The sequence below is a fragment of the Eumetopias jubatus genome, unplaced genomic scaffold (assembly GCF_037043125.1).
Source record: "Eumetopias jubatus isolate StellerSeaLion01/CBP00866 unplaced genomic scaffold, mEumJub1_p1.0 scaffold_17, whole genome shotgun sequence".
NCBI lineage: Eukaryota > Metazoa > Chordata > Mammalia > Carnivora > Otariidae > Eumetopias > Eumetopias jubatus.
In genome coordinates, this window is record NW_028274823.1 from 66,806,348 (window position 1) to 66,832,196 (window position 25,849).

Sequence of the window (25,849 nt, forward strand, 5' to 3'; positions counted from 1 at the left end):
AAAAAATATTGTATAATTGGGTTCATTTTATAAATGCAAATTTTGTTTAATATTAGGTCATGAAATTTTCCCCCATGTGATTATAATGTCCTATTATACCATCCTGAGTATGATCCATAATTTATTTAACTTTTCCCCTTTTTTAGGATATTACATTTGTTTCCAGTTTTTCACTCTTTGAAAGTGGCAACCTTAAACATCCTTGGTTACATCAAAGGCTCTCTTAAACATCCTTGGATATGAGTCTTTGTTTTTTTACATTCAGTTATGTCTTTGTAATACATTTCTTTTTTTTTTTTGAAGATTTTATTGATTTATTTATTTATTTGACAGAGAGATAGTGAGAGCAGGAACACAAGCAGGGGGAGTGGGAGAGGGAGAGGCGGCTTTCCACTGAGCAGGGAGCCCGATGCGAGGCTCGATCCCAGGACCCTGGGATCATGACCTGAGCCGAAGGCAGACACTTAACGACTGAGCTGCCCAGGCGCCCCTGTGATACATTTCTTGGAGTGGAATTATTGGGTTGAAGGATTTGAGAGGACATTTAAGGTGACTAAAGTGTGGGTTTGGAGTGAGAAAGGAGGAAATAAAGAAGGATTTGGAGGCGGAAAGCAGATAGTGAAGGGCTTTGTATGGTCCTGAGTAAGTGAAACATATACCCAATCTTGTACATTCCATGGTGTACTGAATCCTTACATGTAGTAAAATTCAATTTCTTACCTTTGGCTTTGTTTTTCCTACAAAGAATTTCTTACAACGGTTTCTAAAGTGTTTTCATAACCGTGGGTCCTATTTCACCTGAGGATTAACACCCAGCATCTAAATACTGCAGCAACCTTTTCTGTTTGTTTGTTTCTTAAGTGGATAGGTTGGGGCCTTGTCTGTTCTTGTAAATTCAATGGGCTTGATTCTTTCTTGTCTTTTAAACAGCATATATTGCTTTCTGGGCACACATAGCCCTGCTTGGAGCAGTGTTTGAGCTGAACATATGATCTGCTTTTCATCCCAGGTCAGTATTCTGTCTGGAATTGGCTTTTGCTAACTCAGGCTCCCTCAGGGTGAAGGTCTCATCTTGGCTTTCTGCCTCATTAGAACAAAGGCAAACCACAGGTATGCTGTACTATAAAACCAATGCACTTTGAGCATAGTTTAGCCATCACACAAAAAGGAAGAAGTGGAAAAATGTCAAGAACAGGGACATTGGAGATAGACCTACTTTCCAGTCCACTGAATGACAAATGAGTTGAATCGTCTTGGTCAAGTCACTTAGCTCTTTGGTCTCTGCTTCTTGATTAATGAAATGACTTACATTCTCTACTAGTTCTGAACTTTGAGTGTATAGACAAGGATTAAAAAAAGTTTAAAAGGATAAACCATCATTGTGGATATAGAAATTAGATTTGTGTTTTGTATTAAAAGCAGCATTTAGCCATATTCAGTTGTGATATATGTTTCTAGACTACCAAAGACCTTTAATAAATATAGTTCTAATTTTTTTTTTTTTTTAGAGGGTGAGGAGGGAGGGGCAGAGGGAGAGGAGAGAGAGAATCGTAAGCAGGCTCCAGATCAGCGTGGAGCCCCATGCAGGGCTCGATCTCACAACCCTGAGCTGAAATCAAAAGTCAGATGCTTAACCGACTGAGCTATCCAGGCACCCCTACAATTCTAATTTTTTAATGAATTATCTCCTAACCATGATGTGTCAGATTAATATCTGAGCAAAATATATTGGGTTACTTTTCATTTATCTTTGATGCATAGCAGATATTTACACTTGAGAGGTTTTGCTAGGACTATAGTTAAAATAAAGTGTTTAAATGAGTATTCAGTTCTTTTTTAAGAGACCTCAAATTACCAGAGTTAAACTCAGAATAGCTGTCCTGGTTGTGGGCATCCGTGGCTTCTTTCCATTTCCACTTCTGCTGTAATTCTGAGGCTTTTGCTTGTCTTGCATTGTGAGATGAGAGAGAAGGCTCTCTGAGGCTATGTATTATAATTTTTGTTTAAAGTGCTCTTAATCTGATACTTTAGTTATTTTTGGCTTGAATAGGCTTTTTTTGTGTGCTATTTTGGGCAGAAACTGAAACTTTTTTTTTTTTTTTAATGACCAGAAACCTTTCTTCAGTCCTAAATAACAGACTTGTGCTTGAGTTTTGGGCACATGCCCCTTCATAATGTAGAGACTGCTTGTACAGAGAGCATATCTGAATGTCCTACAAATGATTTGGAACCACTGGTATGAAATCAGTTATAAACTGATGCGGGGTTCAGAAACCTGAGGCTGTCAGGTCTGCCGGTCCTTAAGAGGAGTAGCTCTAAATTGTTATACTTCTAGCCATTTCATCTAATTATAGAGATTTTGCTGCTTTCACATTTTTATGGACTCCTTCCCATGTAATTTGCACTGGGACTGCAGTTATTGGAGTTTATTTAAATTACAGGGAAATCAGATATGGAATCTGAGGAAGTCTCAGAAAGATCACCTGTACTCTACAGCTAGGTGAACAGAATTTAGGTGTAACCACCATTTTGAATGATGAGGGGTGTTTCCACTGAGACTTTATTGGGAGGTGTGGAGCAGAGGAGTGTTGGGAAAAATAAATTGTGCCCACTAAGGTTTTAGAAATGCCTGAGCTGTCAAAACGATAACAAAACTGTTTAATATTTCAAATAATCAGATTCCTTACTAGATGATTTATCTACTTGGGGTGTAGATCATAAATTAAAGTTGGTTTGTGGGAGAATTTTGGAATACTTGACAGGCTCAGACTATTTCCCTCTTCTTGTTGAATTATCATGTGCCTTCAGAAATTTCAATCCAACCAAACAAAACCCAAACAGAAATAGGAGGCAAAAAAACCCTCCAAAGTAATTTCAAAGATTCTACATTATTCTTTAGCAGTAAGGCTTATTATAGGTTATTATGCAGAATAAGTGAATAAATTGCAGCCAACCACTCCCCATTCAAGTAGTTATAATTGAACTCGATGCAGATTACATTATAATTGAGAGAGAGGACTCTTATTTAGATGCCGACACTAGAGTTTGTTCAAGTTCCATGAGACTCCTGCCTGTCCTATTTTTTTTGCTCATCTTATGTTAAATTATGTGTTTGACCTTAAGGCAGGAAACATTTGCAGAAATTGTTAGGCAAAATCAACAGCCAACATTCAGTGGAAAAAGTAGGCATTTCAATGCGAGAGTAAAAGAACATTTGAAAATTAGAAAAAGGTAGAATCAGAACTGAATGCTTCAGGTGGTGTAGGCTCTTAGAACATTGGTCTGCCAATGATGCCCTTTACCATGTTGCACACCTGTAAATATCCCTGGTGTTACCCAGAAAATTAATGAGCTGGAACATCATCGCCCCTCCCCACCCCAGCTCAATTCCTTTCTCTTTGTTCTGTTTCATTGGATTGGCCAGCCAAAATTTAAAACACCGGTCATGTCAATGTTTTGGATTGTATTTGAACCTATACATTGGTTTAGATTTGCTTAAATGTTTATGTCTATTGCATAAGTTTATGTGCTTTCAAATTCTCTAGTCATTAGTGTTTTCTTTGTACTAATAAGTGTTTTAGTTTTAACCTATGTGGTGATTCATTTTGTTTTCTTAAACAAAACAAAAAACAAAAAAACAAAACAACTCCAGCAATCTATTGTTAGAAATAAATTATTCTAGCCATAGGATAGCACTTAAAAAATCACCTTGGGGAGTGTATTTTTAGCATGTGTTTAATGTGCAGTTATTGCATGAAATAAAATATCTCAAGCTTTGTTGTCTTTTGTTCTTTCACCAGTCATGATAATGATTTTTTTTTTTAAAGAGGGAGAGGTGGGGGAGGGGCAGAGGGAGAGGGAGAGCGAATCTCAAGGAGGCTCCACACTTAGTGCAGAGCCTGATGCGGGGCTCAATCTCACACCCTTGAGATCATGACAGGAGCCAAAATCAAGAGTCGGACCCAATTGAGCCACCCAGGCACCTCCCCTATCCCCTTTTTTTTTTTTTTGCTAATGATTATTTTTAAAGGCCATTGTAATGATGCATACCTGCTAAAACTGGATTTCATCTAGGTAGAAATTCCATTTAGTTTTTTGTTGTTATTAAACCGTATGTGAATAATATTAAACTTCTAAACATGATTTTATTTGAATTTATTAAATTTGAGCTTAGTGTAGAATCTGTATACACTGTTCTGTTTGGAAATAATAGAGATGATATCCCAAAATAAACTGAAAAATTCCCAGAGCTTTACTTTTGTAAAATAAAAATTGGCTATCATGCAACATTAAGTAGTCTTAAGATACATACTGTCTTAAACATTATGCTTATCTAAGCCTTTTCTTTTACTTTTGTTTACAGTCAAGGTTTTTTAAAAAAGTAATTATTTTACACTCTGTTGAATTGTGATATAGAATTTTAAGTACTGTATGTAAGTCTTTTGAGATTAAAAACATAATTGAAGAGTCAGTTACTGGTGTAGGAACAATTTGACTTTCATGTAAATGAATATGTAGTGTATGAATTACAAAGCAATATAACCCTAAGTTTAAATGGTGGTTGAGGGGGTGCCTGGGTAGCTCAGTTGGTTAAGCATCTGACTCATGATTTTCTGCTCCAGTCATGATTTCAGGGTTGTGAGATCAAGCCCCTCCTGGGGCTCTGCAGCTCTGCACTGGGCATGGAGCTTGCTTAAAATTCTCTCTCTCCCTCCCTCTCCCTCTGTGCCCTCCTACCTCCCACTCTCCCACCCCGTGCATGCTCTGTCTCAAAAAAATAAAAATGGTGGTTAAAAAAAAGAAAGCTCATCTTATTTTAGCTGAACGTCTAATTTAGTAGGTGCGGGGTTTGAAGGTGGCCGGTGGTTGTGGGGAACAGGTTGTAGGGAAGACAGACATCACAAGAGGTTTGGCTCTACCCTCTCCAAGGATGTGTTTCACCTCTGTCTGGAGTTAGACTGATAGCCAAGACTAGACTCTAGCTTAATAATAACTGGGCATGAAGGTGTTATCCCTTAGTTCATTCAGACAGTTTTGAAATGTGAATTTTAGATTTCTCCAGCTTTACCAGAACTAAATAAACACACAAAGATGAACAAATTAGTCTTATAGTCACCAAAATATTGACAGGATTTATCTCTGGAAGATAGCATTAGAGGTAATTGTTAGTTTCTCTGAATTTTTCCTTATTTTCCAAAATTTCTACAATGAATCTGTATTTTACTATAGAAAAGATAATACTTCAAAATGTATATATTTGTGTATATATTCTTTCCCATGTTCCTTCATTATCACACAGGTATTACTAGTCTAATCTAAAATTTAATTTAACAATTTTGATATATATGGTGATTTTACAATTTTTCTGTATAATTTTGATGCACATTTTGAAAGAAGAGCCTGTGTTTGGATTTTTATAAGTTTTGTAATAATGGGCACCAATTAATCAAATATTAAGTATTTTTTTAAGACTTTATTTTTAAGTAATCTCTACATGCAACACAGGCCTTCAACCCACAACCCTGAGATCAAAAGTCATATGCTGCACAGACTGACCCAGCCAGGCGCCCCCATAGTATTAAGTGTTTTTTTTTTTTTTAAAGATTTTATTTATTTATTTAATTGACAGAGAGGGACAGCGAGAGAGGGAACACAAGCAGGGGGAGTGGGAGAGGGAGAAGCAGTCTCCCTGCCGAGGAGGGAGCCCGATGCGGGGCTCGATCCCAGGACCCTGGGATCATGACCTGAGCCGAAGGCAGACGCTTAATGACTGAGCCACCCAGGCGCCCCTTATTAAGTATTTTTAAGGAAATTTGTGACTATGGCCTGGGAAAACATTTAACAGGGGGAATCAGTACAAAACAGAGCCCTGATTCCTGTCTATCCCTTCTTGTCACCCCAAACCTGTTTGCCCCTTCCTATTCCCTATAGTAGATGACTGTATCATCAGCCACCTGGTTGGCTGTGCCAGAAACTTGGGAGTCCCACCCAAGCTCCCGTACCTCTCTCCACTAGCAAATCCGAAATATATCTCAGAAATGTCCATTTCTTGCTGTCACCATTGTCACTGCTGTAGTACAAGTCATGCCATTTTCTCTAAACTGGACAGTGTTGCAGTCTCCTCTCCAGTCTCCCTGTCCAGTCCACTCTCCACGCAGTCATAAGAACATGCGCCTCTGTTGGTAAAACCCACCGTACTAGTCACCACATTTATTTTCCCACCGGGGCCTTACTTTAGTCCTGCCTCCCTTTTGGTTTTCATATCATTATCATTGCTTCTGTCTGCATTCTCCACTGTTCAGCCCCACTGACATCTGTGCTACTTTATCAATACATTAAAGGCTTTGTTACTTAAAGTTCTCTCTCTCTTTTTTTAAAGTAACCTCTACCCCTCACATGGGGCTTGAACGCATGAGCCCGAGATGGAGAGTCACAGGCTGTACCCACTGAGCCAGCCACGTGCCCCTGCTCCTTGAGGGTCTTAAAATGGCTGCCCCCTCTCCTTGGCTGTCCCTGTCTCCCCATGGCTGGTTCCTTAGAAGTCTCACTTTATAGTGCCTTCCCCTGCCTTCAGGAGGACTGGCTACATATACCCTGAGCTAAACTAGCCCATTTCTTCTCACAAATCCTTTCTATTCACTTCGCTCTGATGATTTCCTCTGTGCCACTTTCTTTAGTCATCTTGGTTATTTATTTTCTGACATTATCTGCTAGAACATAATATGCTAGAACATATCTGTCTTGTTCTTTGCTCACCCACAACTGGCAGTATATTAGGTGCTCAATAAATAATTGTACATCAAAATTGTTCATAATGAGCATGGAGTTTTACATGGATCTTTATCATTAACTCCATTTTTTTTTAAAAGATTTTATTTATTTAGTTGTCAGTACAAGAGAGCAAGAACACAAGCACGGGGAGTGGCATGCAGAGAAAAGAAGCAGGCTCTCCGTTGAGTAGGGAGCCCGATGTGGGGACTCCAGCCCAGGACCCTGGGATCATAACCTGACCCGAAGGCAGATGCTTAGCCAACTGAGCCACCCAGGCATCCCATTAACTCCAATATTTTTAAATGAAAATATAAAGAGGAGCATTTTAATTCTTTTTTTTAAAGCTAAGACAATAAATTTAATGTTTTTCCTGAGTGCTCATGTATATCTAGCACATTTTGCAGCAAACTGGTAATGAGGAGGAGGCAGATATACCTTTGGACAGATAAGAAACTGACACTCTGGTTAAATGGCATGTGCACATTCACTTGCTGGTAAATGACAGAATAGGAATCATAGAGGCTTTAGGGTCCTTTAAATATAACATCCTTTTGTGAAAGAGAACCTGAGGCTTTTAGAGGTTAAGTGATCAAGGTTACACAGCTGGAACTCTTGAAAGGAACAGGAACCAGGAAAAGAATAAGATCTAAACAGAGTGCCCCTGAGTTGCTTCTGGTGTTCACTTTGCATGATATAGCATGTAAGTCTTCAACTGGGAGAACATATCCATGTTTAAAAAATTAGGGGTCTGTATTTTAAAATATGAGTAACATATTTTCCATATTTTTACACTTAATAGTATATTGATGTGAATTCTTTAAGTCTCGTAGGTATTTGTGATTTTTTCCCACAAAATACTTCAAATATGCCTTTTAATTTTCTAGCTAATATGTCTTTGAACTGTGATATTGTTTGTTAAATATACAAAAGCATCCATAACATTTGTAAGAGATGTTACATGAGCTTTTTGGTTTCCAGACATCACCTCTTTAACTCTCTGTTGCTATGGGTTTTCATTAGTATTCCATGGGGCCTGGGTTGCCATAGAAAATGTGTAGTTGTAGAGGAGTTGCCATGGCGACAGTCCGCCATTATGTGTTTTTCAGTATCAGCTAGCTGGAGATGATAGGGAAGCTGAATATTTGTTTAGGAGCCCAATATTGAAAAACAGAACAAACAGAATATTTTAATATCCTGGTTATCTCCCACAGACACTTTAAATATGATGCTTGTTAACCCTTTATTCAAATAAATTAAATAGAAATGAAAGCTGCTTTCAAAGCTAGTTTTTAGCATCCATTTAGCTTCATCTCTGGAGATAACTAAACATTTAAATTGGCTTAAATGTTTGACATGCATATAAACTCCCGTGGAATAAAGCTCTTTGTCAAATAAGCATAAGTTTTTGTTTTAACCAGCTTGGCTTCTTCCTGACCTTGGATAATAGCAGCTCAGGTACTTGTGAGAAGACAAAGAGGAAGAGTAGTTTTTGTCTTTGAAATGCGACTCAGAAATAAAGGAAATCACCCAGTGACTCATGGCTGAAAGTAGCTTTTCAAAAGGAAGAAAAAATCAGAGAAACTATTTTCAGTAAAATGGCAAATCCCTTGGTTGAAGAGAAGTTTTAAACATACTATTTGAAAACATTTTGATATATCCAACTCTGTAGCAATCATTTTGAAATTCCTAACCTATTTGTTAAGCATATTATGTCAGTTACCTACAAATAACCTTTGTTATTTTTATCTTGATAGAGTGACACACCATTATTTTTGTCACAGGGGCAAGTAGAAAAAATGTTATAACAGTTCGGCAAATTAGATCTTTGTATATTAGAGATTTTAAAAAGGTGAGTGAACTTCAAGTTTTAAAATTTTAGTTTTATGATCTAGCTTAATTTTTTTTTTTAATTGCTGCTGTGATCTGACTGCTTGTGTGTTCCCTCCAAAGTCCTATGTAGAAACCTAATGCCCAGTATGTTAGTATGAGAAGGTGAGACCTTTGGGATGTGATTAGGTCTCTTATAAAAGAATGGGATTTGTGTCATGAAAGAGACCCTGGAATGCTCCCTTGGGCCCTTCTACCGTGTGAGGGCACAATGAAAAGACAGCCATCTTTGAATCAGGAATTAGGGCCTCATCAGACACTAAATTTGCCGGCACCATGATCTTGGACTTCCTTCCCAACCTGCACAACTGCAGGAGACAAATACATGCTGTTTATAAACCACTCAATTTGAATGAACTAAGACACTTGCCAAGCCTTTCTCTCAAGTTGTGGGAAGACATGATGTTGGGACTCCGTTTTGTTTTCTTGAAGCCACATAGTGTTGTAGCTCTCCAACAGTCTTCCCCTGAAGCTTTTCCTTTTTTTCTTTTTTTTTAGAGATTTTATTTATTTATTTGACAGAGAGAGACACAGCGAGAGAGGGAACACAAGCCGGGGGAATGGGAGAGGGAGAACAGGCTTCCCGCGGAGCAGGGAGCCCGATGTGTGGCTTGATCCCAGGACCCTGGGACCATGACCTGAACTGAAGGCAGATGCTTAATGACTGAGCCACCCAGGCGCCCCACCCCCCTGCCCAAAGCTTTTTCTTGTGGGACATATGAAGATAGCCTTTTTTCCAGTAGAGCAGAGGCTCAGCACAGAATCATGGGGTTATAACTGAGCAATTCAGAGAATCGGTGCTTCTGGGTAACCATGGGGAGTGAGTACTGCTTCTGGGTAACCATGGGGAGTGAGTACTGCTTCTGGGTAATCATGCGGAGTGAGTACTGCTTCTGGGTAACCAAGAGGTATCTGAGAGAAAAATGTAAAACCACAGTGTTTTATTAGGTATAGCTTGCATAGAGGAAGTATGTAGAGTTGGATAGAAAATATTTTAAAAATGTGATCTCTAATCCATGTTACTGAATCAAGTAACCCTCTTGCAAGGAGTAGCTTCGAGTGAATTGAGAGTAAAATACTCTCAATTGGCAAACTACAGAGTTCTCAAACAACGATGTTCATCTATAAATGGCATTTGACATTGTCCTTCTAGTTGTATAGATAAGGGAATTAATAACTTAATGGGTATTATCAATCTAGGATGGGAGTATTGAGTTTAGGAAAAGAATAAAATTAAATACTTGGCATTTAGTGAATTAAGGGTTTATTGTTGAGGATGCATTCAAAATGTTATTGTGTGCATTCATTTTCTCTGCCACAGGATATCTCAGAGCAGTGCTGTAGTTAAAAGCACAGAATGCTCTTCTGCCTCAAACATGAGGCAGGAAAAAACAATGCTGTAGTTAAAAGCACAGACTTTGGAGTCAGGCTACCAGAGTATGATTCCTGGTTTGATCATTTACTAGGCTCTGGGATATTGGACAACTTAACCTCTCTGGGCCTCAGTTCCCTCATTGTATAGTGGGGATAATAACAGTCACTATGGTATAGGTTGTTATGATGATTAAAGGGATTTATGTTTGTAAAATGCTTGGAATAGGACCTGGAAGACAGAAAGTGCTATTTAGGTCTATGTTAATTAAAGTGGAAAAAAGCAGGAAGATTGGGGTTCAGAGTTACCCAGCTGATGACGATTGACCAGAGGGTCAACTCCAGACTGAATCAAAGATTAATTCATGTTGAAGAAGTCAGATAAACAGTACCATAAATAGTGCACTTGTTTCACTTTTTTCGGATTTAAAATTACGTGCAAGACATTGGCATAACATCGGTAGCCTTTTACACTGTATACCAAGGTTCTATTTGCTAGCAAGTCCATTCAAATGCAATAAGGATTTATTAACCTTGATCTTTATGATCCTCAGTCCCTGTATAGATGTTTTTGGCAGCAGAAGGTACCTTTTCTTTTCTCTTTAATGGCAGAAGAGAATGAGGTCAAATAGAAATTATAATGATATATTACCTTCCCTTACCTGCCTTTTCTTTCCCCTTGATGGATTTTGAGTCAATACTTAACAGAAAAATTAAACAGAAAATAAATGTAGTTCTTACCAGAGGTTGCAGGTTTGATTTGTTAAATATATTTCTTGCTATCGTTAAATTCTTTTTATTGTAATGGATCAAGATTGTCTATTTAAATCAGATACCAGAGCTGATCCACAGGCCTGATTCAAACTCTCTTGTTTCTCGTCTGTTGGCCCTGGGCTGAATGAACTGTGTACTATTTCTCATTCACTGCTTTTCGCTTTTCTGCCTTTTAGTCCTTTGCCTTCCCCCTAAATTTGATAAATCCCAAGGCAAGGCTCTGATCTCCTCTCCTCTGTCTTTTCTGGGTTTATAACTCCCCCCATCCAATCTCATCCAGTCCCCATTGAGTCCCCACTTTTACCCCTATGTGGGTATTTTGGAAAACTATCCTGCCACCATCCCGATCTCTTGCTAGCTGATCCTCAGTCTGATTGTACACCAGTGTCTGCAGTGGGTACCCTGCTGTAACTGCAAGCAGGCGTGTGACATCCAAACCTTTGTACCACCTCTTAGCCATGCCCACCGCTACCACATAATCCCATTTTGCCGTCTTTTAAAAATAGTCCTCCATATACCTTCGAAATTCTGTCAGGGTCCCAGCCTCTCCCAGGCACCAAGGCTCAGTGTTTTGGAAGTTCTGTAAATTAAGTATAATTAACAAGAGGCATGCCCAGTGCTTTACTGCAGGCAGGGGATTATAACTAAATGGCTGGATGGGAGAAAATTATTTCATTTCAGTAATCTCTAGGTCAAAATTTAGCTTTTCATTTAATTATGAATTTGGGTCAGAAATCAAACTAATGCTACTAATAATACCTATGACTGTCACCAATAATAATTATGAATATTTTCATATTATATTACAGTTGTTGAAGATATCTTCAACAATATGAATACCAATATCATTTATGCTCTTTACTTCAAAATTACTATTAGATCTGCTACAAGATCATAAAATTTAAATGCATTAATAAAGAAGCACTTATTCTATTATAAATTTGTTTTAAAATATTTTGATATTTTTATCAAATAAAAGTTGGGTGCAGGGATGGGTGAAATAGGTGAATAGAATTAAGAGTACACTTATTGTGATGTGCACTGAGTAATGTATAGAATTGTTGGGTCATTATATTGTATACCTGAAACTGATCATTGTATGCTAATTATACTTGAATTAAAAAAAGGTGTTACTAAAAATAACATAAGCTCTATCAGGAGAGGTACTATGTCTCTCTTGATTGCTGTTGTACCTCAGCATCAGGTTCAGTGTAGAAATAACTCAATAAAAATTTGTTAAAAGAAAAATATTTTTGATAACTGTGATTTGCTGTGTTTGGTTTCTTTTGCAATTGTATTTTATTTTATGCTTTATAAGCACTATTTTGAGGAGGGCTGTCGAGGCTTCACCATTCTGCCAACGGGGTCCACGGTCCAAAAGATTAACCATCTGTATTCAGAGCCCCTGTTTTCATGTTTGTATGATATCAAATATCATATACAATTTGGTAGCCATTATAAGCTTTGAATGGTACTGTTTACTTTTTTTACTTTAAAGTGTGAAAACATGGCTTTTATTTAATAATTTTTAATACTCCCTGAAATGGCAGTAAACTTTGGGCCACGCTCCCTGGGCGCACCTGGGACTGGAGGGCAGGGCCCCGAGCTACCAGCCTCAGTTTCCTTGTTTACTTTTCCTTGAGCATTTGAAAAGTATTTATGTATGCCTCAGGTATTAGGTTAGCCAGTACTTTATCTCAGTGTTCAGAACAAAAAGGCTATGATTTTACAGGAGCCATGGATTCGTTTCAACTGTTTTTAATACAGCAAAATAAAGATTAAGCAAAAGGTTAATTTGTGCACGTTTGCACTGCCTTCTGGTGTGATTGCAGGTCACACAGAACTGAGCAAGCCTGCCAGCAGTTTTATCAGCCAGGATTAGACTGAAGATACTAATACACTGGAAAAGTGGAGCTAGGAGGTGAGGGGAGGATGAGCCAGGTACAGTCAGACCTCACTGAGCACATGCTCCTTTGCGCCTCCTTCCATGGCAATTAGGCCCTTCAGAAAATAACTGATTTTGATAACCTGTAGCCATATAACAAGATGTTCTGAAGCTCTTTGGGTCATTTAGAAATTTTAATTAGTTATACTTCTTACTTTTGACCTCCATTATCTTGGAGAATCATACACTTTCTCAATAAAGAAATTAGCCAGGGAAAATGATTTAGTTACGTTATGGTTACTGCCTTAAATTCAGTTATCTTATTATGTCATCACTAACCGCCCCAAAGCCCGGTGGCTTAAAGGACACTGTGTTTTTACCTCTCATGGCCCCATGGGGTTCTCTCTGGGGTCTCCTGCTCTGTGGCGGTCCTTGGGAGCCCCACTGCTCTGCGTGCTCGCGGGGCCCTCGCTTCTCGCACATCTGGTGCCTTAGTGCTTCTCTTTGCAGCCCCTGTCTCAGCGGAGTTGCCTGGAGCGTTTATGTGGAGGCTCAGGTGCCAAGAGACAGGAAGCGGGGCCTGCCTATCCTCCTAAAGGCTAGGATCACCGTGCGCACAGCACCATTTATGCCGTGTTCTCTTGGCCAGGAAAGATTCCAGGGAGTAAAGGGCCAGACCCCACTGGTCTGTGGGGGCACTGACATGTGTGCGCATTAACATGTGTACACTCCTCATTTCCCCTCCCGCATCTTGCTTTCCTCCTCAAACTAGCTCTTGTTTCTCATTTCTCCATTTTTATTTATTTATTTATTTTTAAAGATTTTATTTCTCAGAGGAAGAGAGAGAGAGAGAGCAAGTGCACAAGCAGGGGGAGTGGCAGGCGGAGGGAGAAGCGGGCTCCCCACTGAGCGGGGAGCCGGATGCGGGACTTGATCCCAGGAAACTGGGATCGTGACCTGAGCTGAAGGCAGACGCCTAATCGACTGAGGCACCCAGGCGTCCCTCGATTTTTATTTCTTAATAATTTAATTAATTCCTTTCTCCCAGGCTAACTCTTTTTAGTTTCTTCTATGTAATCACGTCTCTATCCATTTTTCTTTGTTTGTTTTTTTTTCCTCTGTAGAGCCGTAGCATCAGTGCCTTTTTAATTCCACCACTGCTGTTCAGGCTTCTATAAATTCTCCCCGCCCTGTCACGAGGGTTTTCTTATTGGTTGCTTTAGATTTGGAAGTCCCAAGACCACCTTCACTTCTGACGCCAGCTGCAAGTTTGGGTTCCCAAGATCCCGGGCAGGTTTGATAAGCCACTGGAAAGACTCCTGGGACGCTGCACGCTGGGAGTTGGAGTTTGGTACTGTGACGGGATGCGGATTCAGATCAGCCGAGGGGAGACACACACACAGCTCGGGGCCTAGGAGAGTTCCCAGTGCCCAGCTCTGTCCTCACCCAGCGCCCACCCTGTGGCCACACTTACTTCTCCCAGTCACGGTGTGTGAGAACACACGTACAGCATTGCCCACCGGAGAGCTCACTGAGCCTTGGCATCCAGTTTTCACTGAGGCTCCGTCACAAACTGGGTTGGTCACACAGACGTTATTGAGTACTTGTGCGGTTTACCTGAGTCTCCAGTCTTTCCTGAGATGGAGCTGATAGTATGTGGCCACAAGTACCCACCACTAATCACATCATGAGTCTAGCATGTGTGGAACAGCCCAGAGCCCCAAGGTCAACAAAGACACTCAGCAGGCAGACTATTCCAAGGGTTTCAAGGCCATGTCCCAGGAGCAAGGTCAAAGGCTAGACCACTTTCTAGGTAAGGCTAATCCTTTACTGCAGAGCTGCTTTATCTCTGTCTCTCCATCCCCCCTAACATGCACTTGCCAGATAAATCTTTTTGATGAACAGGCTTAGCCATGTCACTTTCTTCTCAACAACCTTTGTGTCTTATTACACTTTATTCCTATGTTCCAGAGTTTACAGGTGGTCTTGATTATAAATACTCTTTTATTTTTTTTTGGCCCCATAAACCAGTAAAATATCAAAGTGGTCCCAAATTATATAATCACCCTATGTTTTCCTAACTGGTCTTTACCCCTGCTGTCTTCTCAACCTGCAATGCCCTTGCCCATTCAAAATCTTTGTGGTTTCATTCGTGTGCCCCACTATCATAAAGCCTTAATTGCTTAAAATAGATTTATTTGATTCCTCTTTGGATTTCTTTCCTTGTACATCTCCATGACACTTGCTATGATCTGCCTTGCATTGAAGTTATTTTTGTACCAGTCTTATTCTCTTTGTTATACAGGAAGCTCCTTCAGAGTAAGGATTGTGCCTTATTCCTCTTCATGTTCCCTGTAGAGGCCAAGATAATGTCTGGAAACCTGGAAGGGGCAGAATATGTACAGAATTTAATTCCTGACTTTTGGATAAGATCCAACAAATATTTAATGTCATAAGAACAAACTCCTTAAGTACAGTGTACTTAAGTGCCGAATGAATGTTATAGATAATATGCCATCTTGGGGCCCATCTTGGACTGGGCTGGTTAGGGAGCTCCTTTTGAGGATTTAGCTGTGTGGTTTTTTTTTTTTTTACCATCATACAAAAAAAGATTTTATTTTGGGAAATTGATTCCTAATTTATGGCAAGTTTTACTTTCAGAAATAAAACCACAAAACAACACAATCTCATCCAATCTTAAAGGCTGGCATGCTGAGCAAGGAATGTTCTTATTCTTTGTAGGGGCTCCTTCTTTACACTGTCAGGTACCAGGGCTCTGCCTTTTGGTGTGATTTCAGCCACCAAGTCATCAACAGTAACGTGTTCTAGTCCTTTTTCTTTAATTACCTCTTTACAGTGTGCCTTCAACTGGTCCTTCCAGCCGCATTCAATTAATTTAGCTCTCAGCAACTCTTTGAGGCATTCTCTTTCTCCAGTTTCTGTCAACTTTTGGTTAATTGCTGCTCTCATCTGCGCATCTTTGTTCATCTTGCTGACCACACTCTTTGGCTGCCCGGACCTAGACCCTCAGTAGCTCGGGCACCTAAGCACACAGAAAGCTAAAACACGCATTTCCCTTAGCTGTGTTTTTAAAGAACTGAATTCACATGAGGACAAAAACACTAACATTGAGTTCCTTTGTCGGTCTGCAGCATTTGGCACTATGGATAGATCCGTGATTTGGGGACTCTAACCTAAAGGATCTGATGGAATCTTTTCCCAATGTGAAAAATAACTGTGTAGAATTCATTTAACTACTTCTCTCCCCATTTTTAACCCTCTCTCTCCCCTAGCCATGACTTCAATATGCCTTATGCTGAGAGAGACAACTCTTTTAATAGATCGAGTCATGTAATGAATATATATAATGATTCAGCGTATATTTAATGAGCATGTACTTACTAGATACTGTGTCAGGTGTGCAGATACAGTCCTCATTTTCTATCTTAGAAGAGATTTTAAGGGCACCTGGGGGCTCAGTTGGTTAAGCAACTGCCTTTGGCTCCGGTCATGATCGCAGGGTCCTGGGATCGAGTCCCACATCGGGCCCTGTGGGGAGGCTGCTTCTCCCTCTCCCTCTGCCTGCCACTCCCCCTGCTTGTGCTCTCTTTCTCTCTCTATGTCAAATAAATAAAATCTTGAAGAGATTTTAAAAACCAAGGCCATTTTCTGGTAGTTCAGGTAACCTTCAACTCACTAATTTCCCTAACAGTTCTGTGAAACAGGAGAGCTAAATGGGTAACATCTACAGTAGCTAATATTAATTGAGCACTTACTATGTACTAAGTACTCTATATTACCTCAATCCTTACAGCCCTTTGGGTAGCTACCTAATAATTGTTACATTATGGATGAGGAAGCTGAGCCTGTGTTTCAGGCTTGCCTGCTTTAGAATTTGCACTTTGCACCACTGTTTGATGGATTACTACTAGGTAGGGTAAGCTTTGTTCACTGTGATCTTGCATTGTTATTCTAGCCCAGTGATCAAACATAGCTCTTGTCTGTGTTAAAAAATCTCACTTTGAGGAGCGACTGGGTGGCTCAGTCATTAAATGTCTGCCTTCAGCTCAGGTCATGATCCCAGGGTTCTGAGATTGAGCCCCGCGTCTGGCTCCCTGCTAGGCGGGAAGCCTGCTTCTCCCTCTCTCACTCCCCCTGCTTGTGTTCCCTCTCTCACTGTGTCTCTCTCTGCCAAATAAATAAATAAAATCTTAAAAAAAAAAAAATCTCACTTTGAGTTGTTACTACATGATCAGCTGAATGAATGGATCAAATCTATTAACTGTCCATAGCAGTAATACTTTTGTTCTTTACAGAGCCTTATTATATTGCTTGAATATCATCTTGGAAAAAAAAGGAATAGATGATATTAGAAATATTTTTTAAATAGCTACAAGTTGCTAAGAATAATTGTGCCACTTGGAATTTTCTAGTAGTTCATGATAAGTACATTAGTTGGGCTAAGTTCAACAAGTGAACTGAGACTTTTCTCAGCAAGTTGGTTGTTGACATGAAACTTCTCAAACCTGCAGCTAATCACATGAATAGGAAGGTCTGGAATGCTGGCTTTTCAGTGGTAAATTATTGCACTGTTCTCTAATGCGAGAGTATTGTGAGTTTTGAGCACTTCAGTTTATTTATTCAAGTATACTTGAAATAATATATTTGGAGACCTATACTTTCTGAGCTTTATAAAAGACTTATTCCTTGAAGGAAATAAAATGTCCAATTGAGGATCAAACAATCTAGAATTTTCATTATCTTAATGAATAAGTGCAATAGTATTACTTTAAAAAAATGTCTTGCTGTTCTAGCCCCTCTCCCCTAAAGGTCTTTAAAGTGCTACAATCCGTAGGCACTTCTTTTGAACATATTGGTGGGTGCATTTGTGAATGTAAGTGAACACAATGCATTGTGTTGCCTTGCAGAGTTGAAGTGGAGAAATATTTGCTCATATTGCTTTTTTTCTAATTTAACCAGTGTTATTTCAGTAGAGTAGATGGAGGGCAGGTTGATAGAATGGCTAAGTGTAGGGCTCTGAAGACGGAATTGGGTTTGAGTGTTCCCTTGTACATATAAGCTGTGGAACATTGGGCGATTTAATCTCTCTGAGTGTCAGATTCTTCATTAGGAAAATGGGAGCAATGGTAATTCCTACCTCATATTGTTAAGTGGATTAAACGTGTTTTGTGCTGGGTCTATGTATTAGATGCCCTCTAGCTCTAAAAGGCTAAGGACTGTTTTATTTTTATTGGAGAAAGTATCAGTTTTCTTTCTTTGTATTTATTAAAAAATCACCACTTTATAAAACAATAAGTGGTCTGGGTGATTAATTGGCATTGTTGCTAAATACAAAAGAGCTATGGCAAGGAAGAACTAAACACAACAACACAAACGGTGGTCTCTGAACAGGCTTGTTTTCAAGATGCTAAACTTGATTCTAGCAGTCACCATATAAGAGTTTTGAACTCACACCGAGTTCTTGGTAGCAAGTGAAAATCTTTTAGAAACTACAAGTTATTGATATTCTGTGGATTATGGAGCCACACAATCTGGGTTCAGATCTAAGCTCTGTTACTTATTTACGATATGACTTTGGGCAAATTCCTTACTTTCTCTCTTCCTTGGTTTCCTTGGTAAAATGAAGATAGTAAAAGCACCTATCTCATAGGATTGTTAGGGGAGGACAAAATGAATGATACTTGTTAAAGCCTTTAGAATAGTACCTGGCACATAGTAAGAACTATATAAGGATTGACTCTTATTATTTTGTATTGATGGTACTAACATATCTAAACTTGATTTTCACACAACCATAATGATAGATATGCATTTTATTTGATTTTATTTGTTTATTTTTTTAAGTAGGCTCCACACTCAACATGGAGCCCAATATGGGACTTGAACTCATGACCCATTATTTAAAAGAAACTGTAAGATTATATGTAGTTATTGTAAACGATCAATCTTTTTTCTTTTTTTTTTTTTTTTAGCATTTGTAGCAATATAATAACCTCCAGTTCTGCCTTTATAAACTCAGACATGATTTGACCTATGTTTTCCTGGTTGTTGCCTCAAGAGATTAGTCAGTCAAGGTACAAGGAAGAGTTTTGTAGGACAGTCTCAAAGTGATTACCATGAACTTCAGAATAGTCTTTTGGAGAACAGTTGATGAGAAATGAATCACAATTGCCTCTGTGGCCTTAATAGAAATGATAAAAGTTTAATAACCAATGGTTCTAGAGACTGTCAGTTTCAGGAAACAGGGAGAATTTTGGATTGGATAACAGAAGTCCTGGATTTGAGTCTTGTTGCTGCCACTTATGAACATATAACTCGGGGTTATTCACTTGTTTTTTGCTTTTTAGCTTCTTCTTTTACAAAATAACAATGATAATCTCTACCCTAATGTTCTCACAGGATGGTTTTGTGGGCCCAATGATATAACATGTGAAGTCCCTGGACATGTATGTGATTGTGCTTTCCATTTTTGTTAATGTCAAGACAAGACAATGCCAAGAACTGAGTGTTTTTGTTTCTCTGTGGCATCATGGATGCATGACTTGGGCTATGTGAAGAGAAAAGCAGAAGGGATATTTTCTATTTAAACTCTATTCTACAAATTTAGATCTATTAAATTTAAACCATAATTAATTTAATTTAATGTAAGTTATTCAGATTTTATCACTTTTCCTCACAGTGTATGATTTTGACCTGGTTGGCAGAATGGGAACAGAAAGGAGGAGCTTGGGTTGGGGGCTGGATTAAAGGAGAGGAGAGGGTCTTGTTGTGAAGCACACAGGGTCATGAGTTCAAGCCCCACATTGGGCTCCATGCTGGGTGTGGAGCCGACTTAAAATAATGAGCGTTAATCCTTACACAGTTCTTACTATGTGCCAGAAAATGTGTGGTTAGGTTTTGTTAAGCTCTTGTTCTGCAGCTGAGGTCTTAGCAAGACTCCCAGACCTCTTCTGGGGTGGGACTAAGGGAAAGGATGGTCAGCCCAGTATGTTTCCAAGTACAGAGAGGTTTGGGATGGGCACCATCTGGGGCACCTGTTAGGAAAAAGGGGAGAAATCTGGCCCATGAAAGAGCTCTCACAGGAGGGGGTCGAACTAGTGTAGAGATAGAGTGTACTCTGGATAATTACCTTCTAGGAAAAACCAGGGTCAACTTGGAGGTTTTTTGAAACTGCAACTTTCTTCTTATCTGCATTTTATTTCCTGTCAATTTCCCAACAGTTGCTAAAGTTAAACTATCCTAGAGCAGAAAGACTTGTATTTATTTGGGATCAGGCCAATAGAAGGAAATCTTGCCTTGCTGAAATGCAGTGTGGGTCAGCGGGAGGGGAAAACTTCAGATCAGAGCTGGGCTGAAAAGAAAACAGATGGGACAAATCTTATTTATATTTGGCATTTACTCTAAGAGGCACATTCAGCCCTTGTGGGTGTAAGGAGAAGGAAGAGTCAGGAGGTGCTACTTAAACCCTCTACTCCGGCTTTACTTTCTACCACCACCTCCATCTCCTCTGCTAACTCCCAGCCCTCTTCCTTCAAGGGTTTCTGTTTTGCTTCAAAGTTCTAGCCTTTTCTACCCTTAGTGACTGAAAGCGATGGAAGCTCTTTTTTTTCTCTGCATAGGGGATAACCAGGGAGGAGTTGCAGCCATGTCTCTGGCCTCTCCTACTAAATTCTCGTTCTCACACAAACACTGATGAATCTTGAAATATTGCTACAGGTAATATCTGATGATCTACAGTTCTTCAGATTATCTGAGAAATTAGCCATCCTTTCCTACGTTACTTTTATAAGAAGATGTTTTATAAGATCTAAACGAATTTATATGGCTAAACTTGGAACAAAACAAATGGCTGGGGCGCCTGGGTGGTTCAGTTGGTTAAGCGTCTGCCTTTGGCTTGGGTCGTGATCCCAGGGCTCCCTGCTCAGCAGGGAGTCTATTTGGTCCTCTGCCCCCAGCTTGTGCGTGCTCTCTCTCTCTCTCTCTCAAATAAATAAAATTCTTAAGAGAAAAAAAAAAACAGCAAAAAACAAATGGCTGGTTTGAAGACTGACTATGTTATGGTGGTGGTATTGTTGCAATGGAAAATAAAAATGGAACCAGACAACTTGGGCTTGCATTCAGGCCCCAGGTACTGTCTGTATGACTTCGGGTGACTCATGTTACCTCTTTAAAATTCATTTTCCTCTGTGGGATAGCAATAAAAATAATGTCAAAAAACAGTATTATAAAGACTTTAGTATTATAAAGACTACCTGGTTTAAACCCATAGCCAACATCAAACTCAATGATGAGACTCTAGAATCTTTAGTATTTTAATCAATTAAAAGGCAAGGATATCTATGTTCGCCATTACTTTTAAACATTGTTTTGGAAGTTTTGGCTTCGGTAATAGCATGTGCCAAAATGCAAGTGAGAGAAAGATGATTGTGCAAAGAAAAGACCATCCTAAGAATAGCTGAAATGAAGAGTGACTTGGGCCTATGTAAAAACAAACAGGTGGGAACAGCCAGGGCGATTTTGATAAAGTTGTTGGAGATACTTTTCTTACTGAATATTATGTGTACTATCAGATTTACCCTGTGAGCACAAGAACGGACAGGTGGTGAGAGGAGGACACCCTGAATCTGGTGTCCAGCCATGGATTTATTGAGCAGATGTGCTCTGGTAGGCACTGACCTAAGTGCTTTCTGTAAATTATCGAGTTTGATCCTTACCGCAAAACTGTAAGATAGGTGTTATGATCCCTGTTTTACAACTAAGGAAACTAAGGTGACCCAGGTGCCAAAGCTGACATTAGAGCAAAGATTGTACCTCAATGAGGCATGAAGGAGTGAATGATTTTACCAATGGTGTTGGAGAAAAGGCTGAGGGAGGGGGTTGTCAGAAATCACATTAAGTACTCACCTCACACCATATCTACAAAAATTCTACACAGATTGAAAAGAAGGGCCAAGGGTAAAAGGTGGTGGCGGGGTTTGGAGGGCAAGTAAAAGAAACAGAAATAGCTATTTAATTGCATTTGGACTAGGGAAGAACTTTCTAAGCATAGAAACCATGGAAAAAACCACAGAAAAAATGATTGATAAGTTTGATTGCATAAAATTTAAGCTTCTGTGCATCAAAAGCCATTATAAGCCAAGCCTGAATGCAAATAAGACTAGGAAGGCAAGTGAAAATATACAACTAAAATACACAAATGATTAATAAGAGCTCTTAGAAATCAATAGAAAACCCACAAATTTCCTAAGTAGAAATGGTCAAAGGCAATAAATAGGAGAATTACCATAAATTTTTAAAATTGCTCAGGCGCCCTAATAAGAGAAAATAACTAAAATTAAGAGTAGATACCATTTTCACTGTGAAGTAAAAAAGTATTATATGAAATTGTTAAATACAGTTTGAGAAATGGGAACTGAGATACACAGCTAATTGTCTTTTTGGTGGGCAGTCTATAGGCATATCTCAGAAATATTGCAGGTTTGGTTCCAGATCACCGCAATAAAGTGAATATTGCTATAAAATAAATCATATTAATTTTTTGCTTTCCCAGTGGCGCATATTAAAGTTATGTTTACCCTGTACTGTAATGCATTATGTTTAAAACATATACATACCTTAATTACAAATTACTTAATTGCTAAAAATGCTAACCATCATCTGAGCTTTCAGCGAGTCGTAATCTTTTTTTGCTGGTGGAGGGTCTTGCCTCATTGTTATGGCTGTTATCAGGGTTGTGGTTGCTGAAGGTTGGGGTGACTGTGGCAGTTTCTTAAAATAAGACAGCAATTTAGGGTTAGCAATTGGCATAATATCAATATTGTTGTAGCTTAAGGAATAGGGAGGCTTGAGGAGAGGCAGAGAGATGGAGGCACTAGGGGGGCCGGGGAGGCTGGTTTGTGAGGCCGTCAGAACACGTACACCATTTCTCAGTTAAGTTACTGTCTTACATTGGGGCAGGGTTCATAGTGCCCCCAAATGACTGATCACAAATCACTGTGACAAATATAATAATAATGAAAGAGTTTGAAATATGATGAGAATTATAAAAATGTGACACTGAGTCACAAATGGGCAAATGTTGTTGGAAAAATGGTGCCAGTAGACTTGCTCAAGGCAGGTTGCCACAAACCTTCAGTTTGTAAAAAAAGTGCAGTCTCTGCAAGACATAATAAACTGAAGTGTGCCAGTATTGATTTTTGTTCTTTTGGTGGGTGAACTGTGGACATGTGCCACGGAAAAAGTTTGTGACTTTTCTTCAGAAATTCCATTTTGGTAAATTTCACTTAAGGAAATTAGCAGATACAATAAGATTTTTGTGCAAGGATATTATTGCAACGTTAGATGTACTAGATAAATAGAAAACAGCACAGCTTAAACAAATATCAAGAAATGTTTGAACAGGGGCGCCTGGGTGGCTCAGTCGTTAAGCATCTGCCTTTGACTCAGGTCATGATCCCAGGGTCCTGAGATCGAGCCCCACATCAGGCTCCCTGCGCCGTGGGAAACCTGCTTCTCCCTCTCCCACTCCCTCTGCTTGTGTTCCCTCTCTCGCTGTGTCTCTCTCCGTCAAATAAATAAAATCTTAAAAAAAAAGAAATGTTTGAACAAATAGTGTCATATGATGAATATGAAGTTTTAAGATGTAAGTATTAAGATTTTGTTTTTGAAGACTATCGTAGGTAAAAATGATTTGCTGTTAAGGAAATATGTGGTATAATCCTAATCTTGTTTAAAAGGCCCTGTGCGTATGTTGTGGATATTGAAAGGGAACATCAGAAGATGTCAGTTCTGTTCTAAGTGGTGTGATCATGATTGGTTTTTATTTTCTGTATTTTGCATATTTTCTACAATAAATGCATACTGCTTTTATGACTATAAAAAGTTATTGAAGTTACTGTTTTAGAAGTGAGGATTAAATAAGAAAATATGGCTGGGAATAAATAAGGTTTTAGAAATGTGAATTTCCTATTTTCCCTTATCAGAACCTCAGATAGCAACGTCACAATTCAAATTTAATTCCTTATGATTTGATTTGGATTTTAAAAAATTGGAAAGACTAAATAACTCTTGTGGCATCAATTTGTGTGGCGTTAACTAATGCATCATTACAGCAAAAGGTACAATGTTCCTTTCTTCACATTCTATATATGTAATCTTTGATACCAGTTGGAATAATTTGCATCTTGCACATGTTACTATATCCTAACAGGAAATGAGCTAAATGCATTTTTTCCTGACAGAAATAAAGTTAGCATTTTGTAAAAGCAGAACGTCAGCCTTGTCCTTGGTCTTGGCATGCCTGCACTCAGAGTTGGTCCATAGTTTTTTGAGGCTGGGATAGTTTCGAGGAACCATGTCATCTCTTGTAAAATCTGGCTTTTGGCTTTTACCTGCCTTGTTGTTCTGGCCCTTGGTAAACAGTATTTGGGATAATGAAGTTTGAGAGAACATTGGTTTCTCATAATAGCTGTGAAGATATATGGTATAAGAAAGTGTTTTCCTGTGCCAACATTTTCACACGGGAAAGACTGTTTTCGCAGTATATTTGTTACCCCATTGAAATTGTATCCAATGGGCATATTCCTTTCAAGTTCAGGTTCACGCTTTTTATGTGATTGACACAAATTTGTTTTTAAAAATTCTATTCAGATTATTGATGCCTTTTATTTGGTGTGCTTTTCTTTATGGCATTATATGAACATTTTCCGCATGTTCCTTTTTTCTCTATGCCCCATCACATTTCCTTTGTTTTAATTTGTGTCCCTTTTAAGGCACTTCCTGAGTTTAAAATCCATTCATAATAATCATTTGTAAATTGTTGTCACAGTAAAAATGAAATTCTTTCACGTTTGCTAAAATTCGTTTCTTTGTTTCTAGGGTGACTATGGATCCTACTATTCACGAAGCTCCAGAAAGGTAAAGAAAATTAACACTGAGTGCAATAGATGTATTTTTTTTTTTTTGGTTCCCCTTTTTTGTTATAATTATAAACATGGACCTAAATTAATTATTTATATCAGATGCTATTTTTTAACCTTTTAAAAATTTAAATTAGAGAACATTTTGAAAGCTTTTATGGTTTTGCCTCATGGGGCCACCTGGTCGCCTGGACACATGCTGATGGTAGAATGGTACCTTGGGGGTGTTAAGTGTATTCCATATCTGGTCCTCAGCTGTGCAGTTGGAGGTTTGAGTTTATGGCATCCAAGAGTGGCCGATGCAATATCACTTTGTCCATTTATAATGCCATGAAAACCAAATGCTTTGCTTGGTTTTTTAGTACATTCTCTGTTTGAAAAGCCCGAGTAGACGTTTAATTATGATCAAATACTTCTTGATCTGGAATTAGGAGAGCCAGTTTGATGATTATAATAGGGAAAGTCTTTTAGCTGTGATAACACAATGCCTCCATCTGACCTTGAGAGATGTGCTGCTCAGTGGGCCTTGCAGGCTGCCTTCCTCTTTCCTCTGTACAGCCATGGGTAAATGCTACAACTCTCTTCTCCCTTCCCATCTTCCTGGAGTTCCCAGCGCTCATCTTGCTATACGCTTAACAGCCAGACTAAGGTAAGGGTTAGGACAGGCTGCATTTGAACATCAACCCTACTTGGCTCCGTGCTCTTGGACAACGCACTGCGTCACCCTGTGCTTTGATTTCCTCACATGAAAATAGATAAGTAATGGCACCTCTCTCATAGGTTTGTTGTGAGAGAAAACATTTTACTCGGTGACATGAGAAGAGCTCAAAAAAAGGTCAAATGATATACTTCATGTTATTATGGCTTATTGTTTTTTCAAAGGTGACTTTTACACTCATATGCATAGATTTTATTAGGGTGAATTATGCAAAATTGCCCTTTTGGTATGTCAAAAGTTGACTAACACCAGCTAATTCATATGGCTAAACCCAATAACAACTTATAATTCTTTCTCCTATCTATGGAACCTTTATTTTATTGCTTTAACTCATATCATTACCCTTATCCTTTGAAATACAGGTACACTTGGATCATCTTCCTTAAATGATATTATTTTTTTTGTTGTTATTCAGTGAAATGGTAGAGCAATACTGATTTTTTGTCATGAACTACTCATAAGAGTGATAATGTAGTCTTTTGAGATTTTTATACTGGTTTGGTA

The 25,849-nt window shown here is 38.9% G+C and overlaps 1 pseudogene; it reads right to left on the bottom strand.

The window, feature by feature from the left end:
• Positions 1–15,305: 15,305 nt before the first annotated feature.
• Positions 15,306–15,676, bottom strand: LOC114224728 (transcription and mRNA export factor ENY2 pseudogene; annotated as a pseudogene).
• Between the last annotated feature and the right edge of the window lie 10,173 nt (positions 15,677–25,849).